Below are 9,783 nucleotides of genomic sequence, written 5' to 3'. Positions count from 1 at the left end.
CTACGGATAGGTCAGGGACCTGGTGGTTCGTCGTGGCGGACAAGGGTGCGGTGACGATCGTATTCAAATAGCTGGGTTTTTTTAGAGATCCCCGAGGGGAAGTGAGGCCTCCTCAAAAAATATCCGGTGGTAACAGTTCCTCCTGTGAGAGATCAGACCGCTAAAATATCCAAAATAAACCAAATTGGGGAGAGAGTGTGTGTGCGCGCAGAGGATCCTCATGAGTGGGTGTTTATATGAGTGTGTGTGAGTGAGATGTGTGTTCTATAGAAGAAATCAGTAATGGAGAATGTTTAGGAGGCTTTTGAGCGCTAATAGGGAAATTGAGAAGTGGACAATGGTGTGTTTAAATTGGTTAGAGAAACTAAGATGAGCAAAGTGTGGCAGTAGAGAAAATAAGGCGTGTGACAGAAAGTTACTAGAACGGTGGCTTGATAGGATGAGAATAAGAGACAACAAATGTTGTGTAGAAGACATTGAAAGATGTCGAATGTGAACATGATGAAGGGCGCAACAGCAAAGTTGGCCTGCCCTTTGAGAGGTCGAGACTGATGAGCGTGCCTGCACTCGCGCGTAGTCGCGGGTCTGGGCTGTGCGCGTGGGCCTGTGCTATGCTCGTGCGGGCTGTAGGCCGGCATCATGATTGTTGCAGGAAATGGCCAGCCTGTAACCGGTCAACAGTGATGCCGCGCCCCCCTCGCACGGGGGGTGCTATGGCTGCGGGCGGGGCAGGGACAGTGTGAGTTTCTCAGTGAATGTTTGAAGCAGTGAGATTGAGCGGTTGTGTGCGCGCTCGGTGTGTGCGTTTATGTGCACACCCTGTGTGGGTGCGGGCGTGTGAGGAGGGAGACGGCATGGATCAGAGAATGTTCAAGAAAGAGGGGCCCACTCGTAAATAATGATAAAGATAGGTTAGCAACACGAGTAATTTAGAGGTTCAAAAGAAAGACAATTAAAAGAAAATAGCATTTTTGATTTGGACAATTGCAGGCTAACAGGAGCATTAGAAAGAAGAGCTGAGAAGCGGGATCCAATTTGATCGGAGAGATTGGAAATTAACAACACCATATTCTAAGGCACATTTTTGAGTAAGCATGACACAGGTAATAACGTTTGAGAGGTCAAGACATAGATCAGGGCTAGATGTAGAACGCAGACCTTGATGAGTTAATTTTGAATAATGATACTGAAGACACAATGTACTGTTGCATTACATTGGAACTATAGACTAAACGTAGCTCGGAAATAGGATGAGTTGCAGGACTTACAATATAAAGACGAGATCGCTGATACTAGGAGAATTTGACATTTGGTAAACAAACGTTACTAGTGAATTAATGGCAGCAGCTACATTTGGAAATAGTCTTACAAGTTTGATGTCCCAGTCTGTCACTCTCAGTGCCAGGATCCCTGAAACTCGATCCCGAGACTCCGCCTGCAGCCGTGGACGACTACAAAACGGTGCCTGGCTTTGAGGCACCTTTGACCTTTGGCAAGGACAAAGAAAGACTGTTGTTGTGCTTGGAGGGGGCAAGTACACCCCGGAGGAAAGACAACATCCTCGGGGACGAGAAAAGACAGTGAGAAACGGAGGAACTCACAATGATGAAAATGGACTCATTTGAACAATGGACTCATTCGAGAGTGATGGATGGGTTTGGTCTGAAGCAACCACAAAAGAACACCAACTTGAGAGTGTGAGGTGCTGCAAAAGAAGTGTCCGACGGCCAAATCGCACTCCTTGCTGTGGCGTTACCAAACTGGGTGGAGCTTGGGTCAAGGTGGACAGGAGCTTCATTGTGCACTGAGTTTGACAGAACTGAGGAGATTTGATAAAAAATTGAATAATGCGTAGAGCTACAGAGAAAAGCATCATAGTCAGAGATTGAACAGATTTGGATAATACAAATAGGCTAAAAAGGTAAGAAACAAGAGCGAGATCTGATATTTTGGCTCGTCAGGCTTAAGAAGTAGAAGTCGAGTTAGATACATTTTAGAATAGGACATTTGGACTAAAGTGGATTCAGTCAAGAGGAACAGGGGCATTTTGGCATTTTAAGAGGGGTTGACAGCAAAGGAGATTGAGGATAGAAGATCTGGACAGCAATGACGTAAATTACATTAAAAACTGCCCATTCTAGGGAGAGGGCTTGGCGCTCCCTGTGTGGAGCTGCAGCTTTGCAGAGGGGGGCAGACCGCGTGAGGGAGTGGATGAAAGGAGTGGAAATAGGTGACGACTTAAGGAAGCAGGGAGAGGTGCTGGATGGTGTGACAGGCAGGATTTTTAGGAAGAGGAAAAAGGGGGGAGTGAGACTCGCCAAGAGGGGCAATAAAGAGAAGCAGACTGAGAAACATATTTGAGCTAGACAACAGGAAAAAGGGGGAGAGCCAAATGATGACGTAAAAATCCAGAGGGAATAGTCGGACCCATCTTTATTGAATTTAATTAGGATAAGTAATAGAGGTCGAGTTTGTAGGAGCAATCTGAGGTTATGGAGGCTCCCCTGACACGCGGGTCTCACAGTCGGACCCCCAGATAGACATATATGACAATTTGCGATGAATCTGATGGGCGAGTTTATGGAAAATTGAATTGGAGATTTTACAATAGGTCATGTTGACAAGTATGTCCAAATGTGAAGAGTTACTATTAGGAGTCAATGTTTGCCTGCACACTAACATACTAACTTTGAGTGTGTGTGCGCAGTATGATTGGCCAGAGAGGTCTGAAGTTGGGGTGATGTGTTTGCAATTGAGGATAAAATTCCTCTCACCTGAAGGGGTGGTACAGACTGGAGGGTCTGGAACTGGTAAGTGATGAGTTCTGACCGGAACCATGGCTCAATGATCAATCAGGGGCCCCATCGACAACAAAACGGTGTGATGGAGAAGGCCCATTTCAGTGATATGGTCAGACAAGACAGAACTAGTATCGAACAGCAAGACTTTGGACGATTTGATGTGTGACGACTTTGAGCTCACCCGACGGGGTGACGGACTAGGTGGACAGTGACCAATTGTTTGACGCTTGAACGTGTTTGCGACAATAGCACGCTCTGCTTTGTTTTACTGTGTGACTTGATTTTTTTTGCAGCATCAGCCACCAGCCAAGGAGCGGATTGCGCGTTGCTTGCATAACTTGTTTTCATTCTTGCAGGTTGTCGATTGCGTTCGTGGAAAGTTTGTGTTGGATTTACAAGAATATGTTAACCCTTGCCCTTTTGGTTTTTATAATGAACTTGTTGATGACGTGGTTTTCAGGACATGATTCGCGGGCGCCGGGATTCATTTTATGACTGTTTTTGTTTTTATACTTGATGTCTGTTTTTGTTTTTGTGTGTACAAATGTCCGCTGTCAGCAGGGCTATAAGCTCACTGACAGGAGTGCGATGATTTTTGTTTGTGTTGCCGAGTGTGTGGTGGACAGTCAAGTTTCAAGGACTTGGGGTAATGGTCCCGGGGCCCAGATGGGAGCTAGAGGTTCCGCGGGCCTGGCTACAATGAGAATGGTGATGAGGGGGGACGCCTCCTTTTGATACGTAATGACACATTGGGTGAATGTGTCAAACGGGGAGTGGTAAAATAGAAATGGGTGAGTAGGTTTCAATTTGTAATTGTGATATACAAAGTTTTTTCCAAATTCACTTTTTTTCAAGCTTTAACAGGACATGCCAGTATTCACCCAGCAGTGATGGAAGGAGCAGAGGAAGACCAGTGACATCTGGTTGTGGTGTGGTGATGACAAATTATAGGATCGCTTGCCGAAGAATGCATCAGGTATCTGTGCCCTCGTGTCTTTGATAATGCCTATGGTGGTTGTCCCCATTGAAATACAGAATCTCAATTGGAACCTAGAGTCCCCACTGGCGGGGCTCCTGAAGCGAGCCAAAAGAGACGCTTTGCCCCCGTGGTTGAGCGACGACGATCCAACATAAATTGACACTATAGGAGTGCCCCGGGGTGTGCCAGATAAGTATAAACTCGTTAATCAAGTGTTCTCGGGATTCGAAAGTATCTTCCTATGGATCACCCCCAATAAAAATGTAGACCGTACTAATTACTTTCATTACAATGTCCAACGACTGGGTAATTATACAGCCGAATCATTTGCCGCAGTTCATAAACAATTGGCTGCAACGTCGTTAATGGCGTTCCAAAATAGAATTGCGTTGGACAGGCTATTGACTAAGGAACATGGTGTGTGTGGAATGTTTGGTGATGCATGTTGTACTTTCATCCCAAACAACACGGCACCAGGAGGCCGACTGACCAAGGCGTTGGAAGGACTGAGGACACTGAACAAAAAGATGAAAGATCATTCAGGTGTACACACCGATATTTGGTCTGATTGGATGAAAACGTTCGGAAGCTGGAAAGGCCTCATCATGTCTGTGCTTGTTGCTGTGGCTATTTTTACTACAGTTATGATTTTATGCAGTTGTTGTTGTATTCCATGTATTAGGTCACTCACTGTCCGGTTGATCGAGAAAACCGTTGGCCCGTTGCCACCGATGGGCCAATATACCCTGGTGACTCAACATGAGCAGCGGGGGGAAGGAAGGACCGACAGTGCGCTGGTAGCTGTTTGCTAGAGTAACGGGTGATGACCTCATAAATGAGGTCATGAGAGGGAATAAAGGGAAATGTGCTTTCGGGAGTTTGCAAACATATTTTTTAAGGTTGTGTTAAACTTATAATCATATTAATATCTAGTATTGGAGTGCTCGTGTGGATTGGTGGGTGGTGAAGAATGTGCAGGCAAACTGCATGAACTTGTTTTCTTCGAAGTGTTGTGGAATAGGCCCAGATAGGGAGGACCGGACGAGAACACCTCAAGGTCGGTGAGAAATGAGAACAACAGCACGTCTATGTAGCCAGGCTTCGCGGGGAAAACCCAACCGTCTGACCTCAGCAACACCTGGACGGGGAGGAGATGGCCATCGACCAATCATCTCACAATGTTTTGCATGCTTTAATATTCATATTGTGTTTCTTCAAAACTGGGCAACCCGGAAGAATGTGTCGTCTTTTGGTGGTCACAAAAACGCACGAGCTTTAGTGTGAGGGACCCGGGACCCAGGCCTGTATTAGTGCGCTTTGTCAGGAATAAACAATTGGTAAATTTGGTCTGATTGATCTACTGGTTCCCCGGCTGCAGAAGCTGGCTCTTAGGACATGGAATGTCACCTCTCTGGCTGGAAAGGAGCCCGAGCTGGTGTGCGAGGCAGAAAAATTCCGACTAGATATAGTCGGACTAGCCTCCACGCACAGTTTGGGTTCCGGTACAAGCCCTCTCGAGAGGGGCTGGACTCTCTTCCACTCTGGAGTTGCCCACGGTGAGAGGCGTCGAGCAGGTGTGGGTATACCTATTGCCCCCCGGCTGGGCGCCTGCACATTGGGGTTCACCCCGGTGAACGAGAGGGTAGCCTCCCTCAGCCTTCGGGTGGGGGGACGGGTCCTGACTGTTGTTTGTGTCTATGCACCAAACGGCAGCTCAGAGTACCCACCCTTCTTGGGGTCCCTGGAGGAAGTGCTGGAGAGCGCTCCTTCTGGGGACTCCATCGTTCTACTGGGTGACTTCATAGCTCACGTGGGCAATGACAGTGAGACCTGGAAGGGCGTGATTGGGAGGAACACCCCCCCCGATCTGAACCCGAGCGGTGTTCTATTGTTGGACTTCTGTGCTCGACACGGATTTTCAATAATGAACACCATGTTCAAGCATAAGGGTGTCCATGTGTGCACTTGGCACCAGGACACCCTAGGCCGCAGTTCGATGATCGACTTGTAGTCGTGTCGTCGGATTTGCGGCCGCATGTTTTGGACACTCGGGTGAAGAGAGGGGCGGAGCTGTCAACTGATCACCACCTGGTGGTGGGTTGGCTCCGATGGTGGGGGAAGATGCCGGTCCGACCTGGCAGACCCAAACGCTCTGTGAGGGTCTGCTGGGAACGTCTGGCAGAATCTCCTGTCAGGAAGAGCTTCAACTCCCACCTCCGGCAGAGCTTTTCCCACATCCCGGGGGAGGCGGGGAACATTGAGTCTGAGTGGACCATGTTCCGCGCCTCCATTGTTGAGGCGGCCGACCGGAGCTGTGGCCGTAAGGTCGTTGGTGCCTGTCGTGGCGGCAATCCCCGAACCCGCTGGTGGACACCGGCGGTAAGGGATGCCATCAAGCTGAAGAAGGAGTCCTATCGGGCCGTTTTGGCCTGCGGGACTCCGGAGGCAGCTAACAGGTACCGGATGGCCAAGCGGAGCGCGGCTTCGGCGGTTGCTGAGGCAAAAACCCGGGCGTGGGAGGAGTTTGGTGAGGCCATGGAGAATGACTTTCGGATGGCTTCGAGGAAATTCTGGTCCACCATCCGGCGTCTCAGGAGGGGGAAGCAGTGCAACGTCAACACTGTTTACAGTGGGGATGGCGTGCTGCTTACCTCGACTCGGGACGTCGTGAGTCGGTGGGGAGAATACTTCGAAGACCTCCTCAATTCCACCTACACGCCTTCCATTGAGGAAGCAGGGCCTAGAGACTCTGAGGCGGATTCTCCAATCTTTGGGGTCGAAGTCACTGAGGTAGTTAAACAACTCCTCGGTGGCAAGGGGGTGGATGAGATCCGCCCGGAGTTCTTAAAGGCTCTGGATGTTGTGGGGCTGTCATGGCTGACACGCCTCTACAACGTTGCGTGGACATCGGGGACAGTGCCTCTGGATTGGCAGACTGGGATGGTGTTTTCCCTCTTTAAGAAGGGGGACCGGAGGGTGTGTTCCAATTACAGGGGAATCACACTCCTCAGCCTCCCTGGTAAGTTCTATTCAGGGGTGCTGGAGAGGAGGGTCCGTCGGGAGGTCGAACCTCGGATTCAGGAGGAGCAGTGTGGCTTTCGTCCTGGCCGTGGAACAGTGGCCCAGCTCTACACCCTCGGCAGGATCCTCGAGGGTGCATGGGAGTTCGCCCAACCAGTCCACATGTGTTTTGTGGACTTGGAGAAGGCGTTCGACCGTGTCCCTCGGGAGGTTCTGTGGAGGATGCTTCGGGAGTACGGGGTGCCGAGCCAACTGATAAGGGCGGTTCGGTCCCTGTATCACCGATGCCAGAGTCTGGTCCGCATTTCCGGCAGTAAGTCGGATTCGTTCCCAGTGAGGGTTGGACTCCGCCAAGGCTGCCCTTTGTCACCGATTCTGTTCATAATTTTTATGGACAGAACTTCTAGGCGCAGCCGAGGCGTTGAGGGTGTCCGGTTTGGGAGCCTCAGGATCGCGTCTCTGCTTTTTGCAGATGACGTGGTGCTGTTGGCTTCTTCAGGCCGTGATCTCCAGCTCTCGCTGGAACGGTTCGCAGCCGAGTGTGAAGCGGTCGGGATGAGGGTCAGCACCTCCAAATCCGAGTCCATGGTCCTTGATCGGAAAAGGGTGGAATGCCCTCTCCGGATCGGGGATGAGATCCTGCCCCAAGTGGAGGAGTTCAAGTATCTTGGAGTCTTGTTCACGAGTGAGGGGAGGATGGAGCGTGAGATCGACAGGCGGATCGGTGCAGCGTCGGCAGTAATGCGGACCCTGTACCGGTCCCTTGTGGTGAAGAGAGAGCTGAGCCAAAAGGCAAAGCTCTCAATTTACCCGTCGATATACGCTCCTACCCTCACCTATGGTCACGAGCTATGGGTCGTGACCGAAAGAACGAGATCTCGGATACAAGCAGCCGAAATGAGTTTTCTCCGCAGGATGTCCGGGCTCTCCCTTAGAGATAGGGTGAGAAGCTCGGTCATCCGGGAGAGACTCGGAGTAGAGTCGCTACTCCTCCACGTTGAGAGGAGCCAGATGAGGTGGCTCGGACATCTTATCAGGATGCCTCCTGGACGCCTCCCTGGGGAGGTGTTCCGGGCATGTCCCACCGGTAGGAGACCCCGGGGACGACCCAGGACGCGCTGGAGAGACTATGTCTCTCAGCTGGCCTGGGAACGCATTGGGATCCCCCGGGATGAGCTGGACGAAGTGGCTGGGGAGAGGGAAGTCTCGGAGTCCCTCCTAAAGCTGCTGCCTTCGCGACCCGACCCCAGATAAGCGGAAGAAGATGGATGGATGGATGGATGGATGGATGGATGGATGGATGGATGGATGGATGGATGGATGGATGATCTACTGGTCTTCTCTTTGACAGAATGAACTCGCAAAATTGTTAGGTGCGCCAGTGTGTGGATTAGGACATACCAATTTATGTGTTAAGTGTTGATCGCAATTTGGAGTCAGATCAATAACTAAAATCCGTAACCGAGCACCCCCCACCTCTGTCCAAAATGTGCATTTGACCGTTTGGCCCAAACTTTAGAGCCGCACCCTTTTGAAAACAAAAATGGTTACAGTTTAACCCCACCACACAATGGGATATAACCTTCATGCTAATTAAATATACTATATTCTTTATCAAATTCTTGTTAAGCCATTTTTCTGACTCCAACTCTCATGCGAAATCAAAATAAAATCAACAATTTTATACAAATCAACTTATTGTTCTTCATGAACCACAAATCATCACTTCCATCCCATGAACAGCACCACAACTAATCACTCACTTCTTCAGCTGCGCCGCTGTCCCATCTGACAGCCAAGCCTGCTTTCCACACAATATCATCATCGACACACTTCAACAATTAAAGTTAAAGTTAAAATCCCAATGATTGTCACACACAACTGGGTGCGGTGAAATTTGTCTCTGTATTTAACTCATCCCCGAAGGGAGCAGTGGGCAGCAGCGGTGCCGCGCCCGGGAATCATTTTGGTGATTTAACCCCCCAATTCCAACCCTTAATGCTGAGTGCCAAGCAGGGAGGCAATGGGTCCCATTTTTATAGTCTTTGGTATGACCCGGCCGGGGTTTGAACCCACAACCTTCCAGTCTCAGGGCGGACACTCTACTACTAGGCCACTGAGCTGGTTATGTAGCAACCTGGTCAACCCAGTTACCGTTTGCGCTAGACAACGATATAAGTCTCTAAGGTCGCACTATTGAGGTCGCCAGGCATCCGTCCTGCGATATCAGCGATGCCTTCACCATTTTTTTTCTTTTTTTTTTTTCTTTTCACGAGTCCCCGACTCATATTGGTGGCCTGGCCGAGCCAATCGACCCCAACCTTAGGCAACAGTATAAGTTCCTAAGTGTCTACTATTGAGGCCACTCAGTTGCCCATATGCTAGTCACTGGCATCCCACAAGTTCCAGCGGTGTGAGCGCCCTTTGCTGGTCAGACAAAGTCCTCACCACCTTTCTCTTAATTCACCACGACTCGGACATCCCAGATGTCCCTCGCCTTAGACAGCCCTATAATGTTCTAAGGTCACACTATTGGAGTCGCTCGGCATCCGTCCTGCTATATCAGCGACGCCTTCACCTGTTTTTGTATTTTTAATTTTTTACCACAAATCACTTTTACCAAGTTCAACACAAACACACACTTCTATACAACCACCATTCCTGAACAAAGAGCTGAAATTATTAATTTTTGTATTCCGCTTTCACTCCACAACATTGCTGCACTGGGAGAGAGAAAAAAGGTTCCCCTTACCTTTTGTGCCGATCGGACTGCAATATTGTTGAGCAAGAGCGGAGAAGGAAGAATCCTTTGTGCAGCATGCACTTTCCCTTCTGAAGAAATCACGTCGGATGGTCACCATTTGCTGGATTCTGTCCACAATTTAGGGAGCGCGTTATCTGCGCCTCACGGCAAAAGCCATTGCCAATCACCTCTTATCCAATTTACTCACTGCAGAGAGATGATCAATATATATTATATAT

The 9,783-nt window shown here is 49.5% G+C and overlaps 1 long non-coding RNA gene across 1 annotated transcript; it reads left to right on the top strand.

Moving 5' to 3' along the window:
* Window positions 1–735: 735 nt before the first annotated feature.
* LOC148379546 (uncharacterized) lies at window positions 736–5,136 on the top strand. The gene is made up of 2 exons (XR_015855519.1): window positions 736–3,777; window positions 3,856–5,136. It is a non-coding gene; the product is annotated as an uncharacterized LOC148379546 (long non-coding RNA).
* Window positions 5,137–9,783: the final 4,647 nt, after the last annotated feature.

This window comes from Syngnathus floridae, chromosome 22 (assembly GCF_059516105.1).
Source record: "Syngnathus floridae isolate MCC-2025c chromosome 22, RoL_Sflo_1.0, whole genome shotgun sequence".
NCBI classification, from domain to species: Eukaryota; Metazoa; Chordata; class Actinopteri; order Syngnathiformes; family Syngnathidae; genus Syngnathus; species Syngnathus floridae.
This window is presented reverse-complemented; position numbering and strand designations above follow the sequence as displayed.